This window comes from Lissotriton helveticus, chromosome 5_1 (genome assembly GCF_964261635.1).
Source record: "Lissotriton helveticus chromosome 5_1, aLisHel1.1, whole genome shotgun sequence".
NCBI lineage: Eukaryota > Metazoa > Chordata > Amphibia > Caudata > Salamandridae > Lissotriton > Lissotriton helveticus.
In genome coordinates, this window is record NC_136065.1 from 622,939,353 (window position 1) to 622,952,929 (window position 13,577).

Sequence of the window (13,577 nt, forward strand, 5' to 3'; positions counted from 1 at the left end):
ATTTGGACAGTGGTACCTACCCCTGCCAACTAGAGACCCCCAGTTCTAACACCTGGGCTGAATAGCTCCATCTGCATCTAGAGTGGTGGGAGGGGGTAGCACCTGGGCCAGAATAGTGCTGTGCCTGCCTTCCACAATGCTTGCTCCGCCTCCTGTTGGGGAGCTGACGACCCTTCCCCTCTCTCTGAAAGGAAAGGAGAGGCCAGGAAAACAAAGTGCTCAAGGAACACCCAGAACTGGTTCAAACCGGGCTCAGAGTCCTCCAGCACAAAGGGAACAAAGACTTTTAAGGGTATAAGTACAGGACCCCTGACTACAGAAAATTTGATCATCCTGGAATCAAGAAGGAACCTCTGCCAAGGAGAAAGCTGAAACTGAAGAAGGAAGACTGTCCTGCTGTTGCTCTGCTGGACTGACCTGCTGTTGCTTTGCTGCCAAGGAGAGGGGAAGGACTTTGCTTTGTGCTGTGTCCCCTTGCTTGAAGGAATCTCCAAGGGCCTGAGAAGAGCTGGCTCCCTGTTCAGAAGTCCCAGGAACAAAGGAACTTCACCCCCAGCTTCCCTGAACTCTACTGAGAGAGTTCTGTCCTTCCTAGAGTGCTTGGGCCAGTTGTGGTGCCTCTGGAAGTTGTACTTGTGTGGGGAAACTGGAAACCAATATTTTAAAGACGTTCTGCAAGTTTTATCGCATCGCTTGCTTGCGGAGTGCATCCCCGTCAGTGCGAGGAAATTCTCGCCGATACGAAGGCCGAGATCGTCGCAGCGCCTGTTGCCGCTGCCAGAGTCATCACATCCTTCACTTGCGGGACATACCAGTCCAGTGCAGGAAGATTACCATCGCTGCGAGTATCGTCGCAGAGCCTGTCGTCACTGGGTGAGATCGTCGCACCGCTTGCTTGCGGACCGCATTACGTCACTGCGAGAGTCATCGCAGAGCCATCGCATTAAGGGGCCGTGAGAGAAGATCGATGCTGAGCTGCATATTGTCGCCGCCCCGAAGATCGCCGCATCGTACCTTTTGCGAACCGCTTCCACCGAAACCTGTGCACCGGAACCCACGCAAGGTATCGCATCCCTCCCCATAAAGACCGGAGTCATCGCAACACGCCCGCTACGTTCAGCGGGGTTGTCGCATCGCCTCCCCAGGGTCGCACGAGTGACGCATCGCTTGCTTTTCACCGCTACAGCTTTCACTTGGAACTTTTGTCGCATCTAAAGGTACTGTTGGCTAAAACGTGACGCAACTGCGGATTATTTTAACGCAACCTTAAGAACTCATTTGAAACCATATTCTCGAACTTTGTATGTTGGATTTTTGTTGTTTTGGTCTTGTGTAGTTTAGATTAAATACCTTTATTTATCTAAACTATTGTGGAGTCAGTTTGTGGTGTTTTCACTGTGTTACTGTGAGTGTTGGTACAAATACTTTACACATTGCTTTTGATAAGCCTGTCTGCCCGTGCAAAGCTACCAAGGGGGTGAGCAGGGGTTATCTAAAGAGTGTATCCTTCATACTCTGACTAGAAGCAAGGGTCCCTATTTGGACAGTGGTATCTACCTTTGCCAACTAGAGACCCCCACTTCTAACACCAGTGATATAATAAAGTCTAAATATATGATGTAAAAAGGGTCAGCCCCGATCGCACCCGATGCCCAGGCTGCTGGTGCAGGGCGACTCTTTGTTTCCTTCTTGAGTAGTTACCAAATAAAGAGACGGGCACTGGAAGTAGAAAGACAAGGAAAAAAGGTTTATTACTCATGAGGAGAGCATGTCCTTTGGGACACTCGCATGGTGTCTTCGGGAGGTGCTCTAACAAGTTTCTCTGAGGCTTCGTCTTTTATACACAGGTTTATGACACACACACATCCTTCATTATAATCAAGGCATTGTAAAGTATGGAGGTATTCCAACACATGGCTACAGTAGGCCCTTATTCTCCATGCAATAGGAGGGGCTGTCATGCGGCTGAGTGTTCTGCTGATTCCATTGGAATGTGTGCTCCTGATCGAATCTCAGGGGTGGGGGTGGTCATGATCAATAGAGGCTCCTTTCAAGAGAGACGAATGCATACAGTAGTGGACAATGAACTGTATCCTCAGGCTAAGGGATGACCAGCGGTCCGTGCAGACATTCAGGCTCAGAGGAAGAGGTCATCACAGGAGGGGTATTCATGGAGGGACAGGAGGTGTTGGTCAGGCGCGGGGTGCGATTCTTTAGGGACAGAGTCATGCGGGAGGGGAGGGCTCATGACTCGCGCATGGGGGAGAGGGAGCAGTCAGGGGCATGGGGGAAGCTTGCAGGGTCAGGAAAGGGGCGCTGGCGATCGACCGCAAACTGAGAGACCATGGTACCTAAAATGGCTGTCGTGTACGTGTGTGCATGGGTCTATGCTAGTGGGACAACACAGTCAGAGTTTTAGCGATACCCATTCTGTTTACACCAAGGGGTACGGTGAACATAAATGAACGCCGCTTATGTACATACACATTGCTATTTTTAACAGTCGCCGCTTTTTACATAAGCACGTTCAATTTCTACACAGTCGATGTGATAGGCAAAATATAATACATGTTAATTTACATTTGTTGAGTTCTAAATACAAGCCTAAAGATGGGCATAATATTTAGTCAGGGTTTAAAAGGACTTTTTCTCCGATGACATCAATATACAGTAAAAAGTGCCGTATGTGACCTTTGGACTTGAGTGATCGATGAAAACATTTTTTGTAAGCAATAAAAATTGAGGGAGAAATGCAATTCGATGTAAACAACTAGTCAAGGGGTGAGTGGAAAGTTCTGGAAGGGGGGGTCTTAGCGAAAATGTCTTTTTCAACGACGAGCCACCACTGGTAAACTCTGTTAGTTCGTTTTTCTTTTCGTTGGCGCTTTTGAGCACCGGCGGTGGAGCTATAAATCCAGCTCGGAATCGTCCTTACGCGTTGCAGGGTGCGATCAGTCCTCTGCTGTTAGATCACAGTCCTGTTTCCTAACTCATTTTCTTAGGGGTGCCTCATGCTGGGCACCTGCGTGTCTTTCTGTTTTTCCGTGGCAAAATCCCAGTCCATAGTCAAAGTTTATATGAAAAAAAGTTTGTTGAATAACCAAGGGAAGAGAGGGCGGAGTGGGGCCAGATCTTCGAACACACCAAGGGACCAAGGGAGCAAAGGATGATGAGCAAGCAAGCCCAACAGTCGGACTCGAAAAAGGGGACGGGGACTTTCAGGCACAGGTGGGTCAGCAAGTCGAGGGCTTCAAGACAGCCCTTCATTCTTTCATCTGCCGAGGTTGTGCCTCGTCCCGCGTCTCGTTGCTCTGCGGCTCCACCTTTGGTTGCGGTCATGTGTGCTTCATGATCTGTGGCCAGGCTGTGCGTCACGTCCAGCTCCTCTCCTCCGGTTATTATATCTTTAAAGGAGTAGAAAACAAGTTTTTTGAACAACTGGCAGGAGAGGACATTTATACATCTTAATTCCGTCCCCAATCCTGTGTAGGTGGGGGATAAGTTCATCGGTCACAGTCAGAGGTCGTTATTTATGGAGTCTGTAGGAGTGCATTGCTATGGAATTCGTAACCCTATTCGGTGCTCATTCGTGACGTTCGTGGAGAGAAATCGGACCTTTACACACAGTGTAACATTATAGAAAATTCAAAGTCGAGTCCTTATGTAGAGACTCGTTCTTCCCTGTAACCCAAGTATCGACAATCTTACATTTCCCTTCGGGGTCGGCTAATTCTTGTATGTGGGGCGTTATCGTCATGAAGAAAGGGGGTGGACGTAAGACATGCTTGTCTTGGGGAGTGAACGTTAATCGAAGTCATTGATTTCGCTTTAGGGGGGGATGACATGAAGCTGGGGTTAATCGGGGGAATGGGGACGTTTGGACAGGGAGCTGGGGTTGATCGGGAGAAGTGGGGTACTCTGGACATCCACGCTTAGGCGCAAGGGGGTGGGGCAATCTGGGCATTGGGGATCGCATTTTCTAATGAACTGAGAAACAGAAGACCATTGACGTTATAGTTCCCTTATAAAAGGCCAGATTAGGGGACCTCCGTCGTCTTACCCGTCCTTTCCTTCATTACCAACTCGGGTTCTATTATTTGCAGAAGGGAGAGGTAGTAATATGGCAAGTCTCAATCGTTTTGGTTTTGGTCAATTTTGCTGAACACCTTTGCGTTCGAGGGAACCCAATTATGTTTGTGTCGGAGGGACACAATGTCCTTGCATAGGGGGGGGCTTTAGAGAGAGAGAGTGAGAGAGAGAGAGAGAGAGAGAGAGAGAGAGAGAGAGAGAGAGAGAGAGAGAGAGAGGGCGAGAGAGAGAGAGAGAGAGAGAGAGTGAGAGAGTGAGAGAGCGAGAGAGAGAGAGAGAGAGAGAGAGAGAGAGAGAGCCTAAATGGTCCATTCAGTACACGTATGACATAGAGAGAGAGAGAGAGAGAGAGACGTGTACAATAATGGGCCGTTCAGTGCGCGCACAACACAGAACAACAGGGGTTAAGTAACACAAAAACACGGGTAGAGGGGTGACGTATATTCATGCATCATGTACACACAAATTCAGACGGGGAGACAGCACATGTATCACACACAAAGATCCAAGACAAAACATAAAACAGTTATTGGCCAAAATTATCTTTTCCTGTACGTTTGTGCGCCTCTTAACATCCTAAGCTCTTTTTACCTTTTGTTCTTTTCTTTTATCGTTCGCTGTCTTCACTAGTGGCTTTCTTTGTACACACTCACGCCGTTGGCAATTGGTCACGAACTAACCTGGTCGGGCTAATGCTCACGGTGGTTTATCCGAGCCATTTTTAGCAAGTGCGTTTCCAGGCTGAGACAACAGTTGGTGTCAATTGGAGAGCAAGGGGGCAGCTTTTAGTTATAGGAGGTAGTAGGTTTTCAAATATTGGCAATATCCCTAGTCCTCTCGGCGGGGATACTTGTGTAACCCCTACCTCGGAATACCCTAAACTTTTCCCTACTTAGTTTAAAACGTAAGAATGCTTAATCATGTGTGCACATTATTCTTTTTTGTTTCATTCGGGGTTTGTCGTGGTTAGGTACTATAATCAGACCCCTTTTTCCGTCTCTTCGTCTGTTGGATCACCATTTTCGTCGGCATTCCGAGGTGACCTGCAGAGAGAGAGAAAAGAAGGGAGGGGAGAGCAGGCTACATTGATACGCACTCGCGCGCATAAACTCAGAAAGGTTTTTACTTACTGCGTACTCGGCCTATTTCCACAGGATGCAGTCACTGCCAACTGGGGCGTTTAAGCCCAGGTGGACCGTTAGCGTGACTTTTCTTATGCAGGTAGCATATAAAGTATAGGCTAAATACCAGAATCTTTAGCTGTTGCTTTTGGCTGTATAAAAAGGAAAAATACACAACTAAAATTCGACCCTTCATATTTGCAATATTTCTACGTGCTATACTTTTTCAACCCTTTATCTAATCCAAGCTTAGTCATTCCACCTACATTTCAGTTATATCGAAAAACAGGGATTATTCATTCAAGACTTTATCAATTTACACGGACAACTATAGCTGCTTTCTCAAAAAATCTTTAATAAGAATGTCGATGCATAAATACGGGCCTACAACCCCGTGGACCGGCCACGGAGCAGGCTGGAGCGGAGTCGGTGGTCGTTTATTTCATTTAAAAGGTGTGAAAAACGCAATAAAATCATATCGAGACTTCAGTGTGAGCGAGTGTCATAAGTGTTGGGCTTCCAACTTTCAATAATCATGACGTGCAAAATTCAAACAACAATTCATTGTCGGAATGTTCGATTAATACCCATCTGATGTCACTTTACCGTCTGAACACATAATCAGTACCCATCCAATATCAATTCATTGTCCGAACCTATAACCAGTACCCATCCCAAATCAATTCATTTCCCGAACTGGCAGTACACATCTTGAATCCCTTAATTGTCTGAACACGTAATCAGTGCACATCCTATATCAATTCATGCGGTTAAAAAAACCTTTATACATAACTCATGACACCAGGGCCGAACAATCGGGGTACAACAAGGAGTTGAAAGTTTCATTTGCATTGGCGCCATTTTGAGTGCAGTCAGGCAGAACCAGGCATAGTCTAAATGTCTATTAACTCGTGGTTGGCCCAGAGCTTCCTTTGGCAGTCCAAAAGTTCCGTTAAAGGGCAAAAGAATGGATCGGTGGTTCGAACCATCAGTCAAAAAGGGGAGGGAGGCAACAATATTCCTACCGGGTCATATTGTGCTTTCACCGGAACTGATCCGAATTGTGGTCTATAGGACTCTAGTCATTCAAACTGAGGCTGGCGCCAGCATGGGAGCGCCGACGTCCTGCGGCTACATTTCCATCGTTCCGTGGGCAATCATGGCAGTTACTCCCCATCGGGGGTATTTGCGGGAGTCGGGGACTCCCGCGGCTCCTCTAGAATCTTCAAGGTTGTGGAGAACTATGACGGTGGAGTCAATAAGTGACCGGGCCATTCCTTCATGCCGGGCCCGCTCTTGCCACGTCGATCGCCATTTTGAGAGTTCGGCAGCCACCGGCGATCGCGGGGTAAAGTGAGCGGACGGGCTCCACCCTGTCGGGCGAGGTGTTGCAGCATCGCCACAGTGGAAGAACCCTTTTCCGGGCGCCTGGAGCGCTGAGGGTGCAGCTGGGAAGCCTCCACCTGGGGAGGCGGGAGAGGCCTGTTCGCATTGTCTCTCCCTCCCAGTGCACCCCACGGCGTCTCGCTTGACATTTGTTATGGCCGGACCAGGCGATGGGGACGAGGGGGGGGTCGGAGGCATGTGCAAGGCATCCCCCCCGCCCCCAGGGTTGTCGCAGCCATTATTCAAGAAAGAAGTGGTGTCGGGCGTGTTGTCGCCGCCATTACGAAGGAGAAAAGAAAGAATGTCCCGTCCGTCTTTGGGCCGGGCTTCCGGTGGATGTCGGCCGGACGTCCTTTGCTCTGGCCCCATGAACGGGTTCCTTGGCTTATCGGCTGCTGCCGGATCCCATCGGCCCCAGCCCCCGGCCGTTGGTGGCCGGACCGGAAGGGCATGTGGCGGGACTACCTGCAACTCTCAAGGGCCACCGCGGCCGGACTGGGAGAGAGAGGGGAGGGTCGAGGACATTCCCCCCCCTGCAACTCTCCGGTGTTGTCAAGGCAATCCCCTGGCCGGGTCCCGCTGGCCTCGGCCTCTCCTCCGGCTACACCCTACGTTAGGATCTCCTGGCCAACTGTTGGCAGCAGGACCCGCCTTATATGGGTTGCTTTCGGCTGGGCGTGGCCGCAACTCTGCTCCACTTTGGAAGGTTCCAGAGTGGGGGCGGATGTTCTGTTGACTTGCATTTTCCCCAGTTTATCGTTCTTATTGTTTTCAGGTTTCTCATTACGGGTTACTAAATAGGTTTTACCATTAAGTATTGTTTATCGTTTTCCTTGTTCGTTATTTAATAAAAAGTTCATTTTTCATCAGTGGCCTACTGAATTCGTTTTCCTATTCCCTTCTTTCCAGGTTGTTTCATGCTAAAGTTTTTCTGTTAACAGGTTACAGTGATCACTTTTCACTAGGGGTGCTCTCTGGTCGGGCCAGATGATCTTCCTCTAGTAAATGGTCCGGGTGAGACTGGCGTATCAGTCAGTGGGGAGTAGATAGGCATGGCAGATTACAACGGGGGACAAAAGGTCCGCATTACCTACCCTTCACTATTTGCAAAGACTAGAGTATGGCGACTTCTGTGCTTGTTTGCAAAATAGAGAATACCTCCAAAAAGAACCAATTCCAAACAGTCGATGTTTGGACAAACAATCAATCAATGAGGAACGAAATAGGTACGACGTGTTAAAGGTTTGCGTTACCCACCCTTCGCTCTCTGCAAAGGGAGAGAGAATATTCCTATTCTTCCCCGTTTGCAGGCAGAGAAGATTCCTAAGAGAACCAACTTCGAACAATTCAATGCTCGATTCAATCAATCAATCAATGGGGAGAAAAAAATAGGCACGACGTGTTAAAGTTTTGCGTTGCCTACCCTTCACTGTCTGCAAAGATTAAACAGAGTATGGCGACTCTGTGTTTGTTTGCAAATAGAGAATCTCCCAGAAGCAATCAATAGGCAATACTAGTATTTTCAAACAATCAATCAATCAATCAATTTCGCAATTTGTCGTGTGTCACGACCTTACCCGGACCGGACCATGTGGGCAGTTCTTCGCCTTCCTTTTTCCAGCGCCCGATCGTTCTCTTTCTCCATGTTTTTACCGCAGCATTCCTGTGGGATTCCAGTCAGGACAATAGGTCACTTGAGAGAGGTCCGTTCGGAATCGGTGAAGTTCATTCAATCGGCAGCCGGACGAGGGCCCTCTCAAGGCAGGTATACTGCAATCATTTAGATGTTCACCCCATCGTCTGGACCTCTCTTACCGGACCTTATGTTGCTGATGGGCCCCACGTTGGGCGCCAATTGTAAAAAGGGTCAGCCCCGATCGCACCCGATGCCCAGGCTGCTGGTGCAGGGCGACTCTTTGTTTCCTTCTTGAGTAGTTACCAAATAAAGAGACGGGCACTGGAAGTAGAAAGACAAGGAAAAAAGGTTTATTACTCATGAGGAGAGCATGTCCTTTGGGACACTCGCATGGTGTCTTCGGGAGGTGCTCTAACAAGTTTCTCTGAGGCTTCGTCTTTTATACACAGGTTTATGACACACACACATCCTTCATTATAATCAAGGCATTGTAAAGTATGGAGGTATTCCAACACATGGCTACAGTAGGCCCTTATTCTCCATGCAATAGGAGGGGCTGTCATGCGGCTGAGTGTTCTGCTGATTCCATTGGAATGTGTGCTCCTGATCGAATCTCAGGGGTGGGGGTGGTCATGATCAATAGCGGCTCCTTTCAAGAGAGACAAATGCATACAGTAGTGGACAATGAACTGTATCCTCAGGCTAAGGGATGACCAGCGGTCCGTGCAGACATTCAGGCTCAGAGGAAGAGGTCATCACAGGAGGGGTATTCATGGAGGGACAGGAGGTGTTGGTCAGGCGCGGGGTGCGATTCTTTAGGGACAGAGTCATGCGGGAGGGGAGGGCTCATGACTCGCGCATGGGGTAGAGGGAGCAGTCAGGGGCATGGGGGAAGCTTGCAGGGTCAGGGAAGGGGCGCTGGCGATCGACCCCAAACTGAGAGACCATGGTACCTAAAATGGCTGTCGTGTACGTGTGTGCATGGGTCTATGCTAGTGGGACAACACAGTCAGAGTTTTAGCGATACCCATTCTGTTTACACCAAGGGGTACGGTGAACATAAATGAACGCCGCTTATGTACATACACATTGCTATTTTTAACAATGACAGGACTCCCATGTGGTTTTATACAATTAACAATTTGCTGTTTTCATGGAGCATTAGTCAGTGATATTCTGATCTAGTTTAGAGAACCATTTGCACCTTTCCGTTCTGCCATCATTCCTTCTTTGTCAGCCAGGTGGCCTTCATTTTTGCTAGCTTTACTTGTGGGGCCAATTATCCATGCCAATTTGCGTTGCGCCTTGGCTGATTAGGTTTGGTTGTTATTACCATGATATTTAGTTGTTAAACTGACCTTCTTGTGTCTGAGGGTGAATGGCTTGAGAGTTCTGTCAATGTGAGGTTTCACTCGTTTGGCTTTCAGGTGTCCTAAGCCTGAGAAGAGATGTTTGTAAATGCTCGTAATGTCATCAATCTTAAATGTTTACACACTCATGGTGAAATGTTATCATGTTCAGATCTTCTGGAGTGTAGACGCCTCTCTGTGTGGTGGTACCACACCCAGGATCTGAAAAGGCATCCCCAAATCCAACAGGACTGCCCCAATTATTCAATTTAGGAAAGAGCTGCAGACACACCTCTTTAAAAAGCATTAAATCATAATGCTACAATGCTACAAAAATCTACTTTCACTCTTAGAAACAAGCTACCCCTCAAAATACACTTTGACTGTGCCTTTGCCTTGGAACCTTTACGGTGCTTCACTGCCTTTCGGCTAGGTGTGCACTTTGTAAATACAGTGCTTAATCTGTAAAAAAACATAAGCACCAGGGCCCTTGTCATGAGGCCACTGTAGCGTGCACCACCCGTTGTCATGCCAGAGCTGCCAATGACAATATCAATACAACTGCTAACCATCACACTCCTACAAGAATGACAATACTGACTACCCCAGGCGCCCAACACTATAAAAGAATGGCTAGGCAGCAGGTATTAGTCCTTTTTAATGTATATTGAATGAATAAACTACTGTTGTTGTGCCCATTTTTAAATTAGTCCGGCAACGCCACCATGTGGCATGCTGTTATAAGTGCCAATGTTGACATTTAAGTGCCGACAGGTCAAATTAAAATACTGTGATGTCACATACATACATGAAGATCTTTGTGTATACACTGTCAACTCCATGGAATAACTGTTGAATCAAGGTGCCAGCCAGGAAAAGTGGTTATGGCTTTTCGTATTTATATTGTTTTGTCCAGTTTGGGGTGTGGCCTCAAATCTTTGAATTGTTTATAATCTATGAAATTTATTGATGCTTCCGGATTACTAAGTGGTATTACATTGATACCAACAATGCCCTTTAGATGTGCCCATTAGGGATTGGAGTTTTGTTCTAATAATATGATTAGAAAGAATTCTTCCTCTTCAATTTTACCAGGATGATCTGCAGACTGAAGGCCTGCAGACACACTGTGTGTGCTGTTGAGCTCAGAGACAGTCTTTTCATTTTTTTTTTTAAATTGTCAGTGTCTCTTTTCATCACCAATGTGGCATCCTGTAGGGGGGAATCATGCTAAATAGTTTTCATGCCCACATGACAGCCACAGTTTCCCATAGGTTGTTTAAGTGCCAGTGGAGTGTTCATAGAAACCACAGGTTCCACACATCTATTTTTTATTTTCCAGTCGCATTGTCCTCTGTTCTGAGGGCTTGACTAGGACGATTTAGTGTGGCATTCCACAGTTATTTATCTATCTGAAAGCAATGTTTTTGATAGACGGCTTGCAACGGTGGAAACACCCTGCACCATCACCTACAAGAGCCTGACATACTGGTCATCATTAATGTCTTCCTACATACCACACATCTCCCTATGGTCTGAAAACAATATGATCACATCACCCCCATCCTGATGGGAATCCACTGGCTCCCCTTGCCAGTTTACACCATCTTCAAAACCCGAAGCCCCATTTACAAAAGCCATCATGACCTGCACCTCGCTTATCTGGCTGACAAGATCCCTATCTTGGGTGGCTGTTGGCACAGCGTCGGCGAGGACACCACCAGGAGAGAGAAATAAAAGGGTAAAAAATTTTAAAAAACAGGGGAATAGGTGCTATCTTCATTCGGTATAAAACAAGTAAACCATAAAAGACAATGAAAACATTCTAAAATCATTGAGACCACAGTTACAAATCAAGATCAATATAACAATAAAACCACAACAATTCTATTTTCAGAGTGCGGCTAAAAGCAATACAGACGTGCAAACAACATTTAGGACCATTACATCAGTCTAAAATCATTTAATTTCTCGCTTTTTTGCACCATTTAGAAAGCACACCACAGGAAAACTAATTCTAAAACCAGTCAACATCTGCATATGCAACAAGGCGGGCTTGGCATGACTGAAATTACCCTCTGCCAGCATTGGTTTCAAGTAGCGTTTACGTACAGACAGATAAAAAGGACATATAAGGGCAAATTGCACTGTATCTTGCCCAGCCCTTGGAACACGTAACAAATCATGTATTAGGTGAAACCTGAAGCGTGTAAGCAGGAAATACTGGTTGACTAGGAGATAAGGCTCCAATGAGAGCGAGGATTGGACTAAGACATACGATCTCACCGAAAACATTGTCAAAGCTCTAGATTCTCTAGCTTCAGGTTTTAATGCCATAGATACCTCCCTGACCCAAATAATGTTAGCCTTAGTTATAGTTTCTGGGTGTCTGAAAAGGTCAGAGCGTCCAAGTTTGTGAAACCACTCATTGACATATTTGAGCCATGGGATTCTGTTGGCATAGTCATGGTTTAGACAATCTTTGACAATGACTCTATTGAGCTCGAGGTCCTTTTTGATCCAAACAGAAAACCACAGGGACAAAGGGCAAAACTGAATTAGATCAGAAACGCAGCCAACGGCTAACTAAAAGAAGACATGCGAAGAGGTAATACAAGTAAACTAGAAGACACACCGTTTCAAGAAGTCTTGCTGCGGTTTTTGTCTTCGCTTCTAAAATCGGCCAAAAGTGCGTGCCAGTAATGTGAAAATGTATCAAGCTAAATTTCTCACTATTACAACATATGGCTCTGAGGTCTGGGGGTACTCAAATGTATTACCACATTTATGCACCTAAGATCTGAAGCAACGTCCCATTATCCATCGGAACCGCCTCAACCCTAATATACTTCAGGAAAGCACCATATGATGCAGCAGCAGACCCAAACCAGCTACCTCACTGATCACCTGTTGACAGTATCCTTGCCTTTGACCCTGTATAGTGCTTCCTAGATTTTTGGCCAGGTTTGCGCTATACAAATACCACATGCATACATATTCAATAGTCCACCTGTAAGATTGGGTTGAGGCAGTTCCGGACTATTTGTATTCCTCCAGCAGGAATGCTGGGTGAAGTTGGGAAGACCCGGAGAAAAGGCACAAAGACAGAAAGCCTTCCTGACTGAACCACCTCTTAATCTGTGGTCGGTAATACTTTGTGGAAGCATAACGCAGGAAGCAGAATGAGTTTTCCCTACACCCTGTCTCCACACTGTAGAGTCAAGCCAGTTACAGAGGACTTCAGAAAGTATTTGGAGAAGCCCTGCAATGCACAACACCGTCTGGGGTGTTCTTCAACCCTCTATCTTAAGTCCTACTCCAGTGCAGGGAATCCAAATGGATTCCTGTGTGGAATCGGCCACATGTACCACGCACACTCCACACACAAACTACTGCGCATGCATGGATTACACAGACATGTGTCTCATTCACGTCCCACATGGACAGACGGAAGGACCTGTTGCAGGGGAATAGCAGATAAATCTGTACTATACTAGCCAGATGTGTCAAAACATGTATTGGCTTTTTTTCTTAATCTGGAAACTCTGTAAATACTGTAAACATAATCAAAGCAGAGAAATACAAACAAGAGTAATAAAGAATCTCCATCAAAACAATTGGCCACATCTTCTGTATTCTTTGAACGCTGTACATGAATCAGTAGGATAATGTAGATTTTCCTGTGACCCGCAATAGCCTATGATCAGTTTATACTGTAAAAGTACTGCCTTCCATTTTGTCCACATCCTCTCCTTCGCTACATTGTTAGCATCTTCTCAGGCCAATAAGGTCTTAGCAATGCACAGGATTGTCGACGTACTGATTAATAGGATTTCTCTTACAGCATGGCATTGAAGGCAAGTAGCAGGAGCAATGGGCCTTCTTCTATTTCAAGGATTATAATGGATTTCAGTCTAATTTCTCTCCGGAGATTGTCAGGATAGTTGAACAAGCAACCCATCAACATAAGGGATGCATTTAAAGTTCCACCAATGT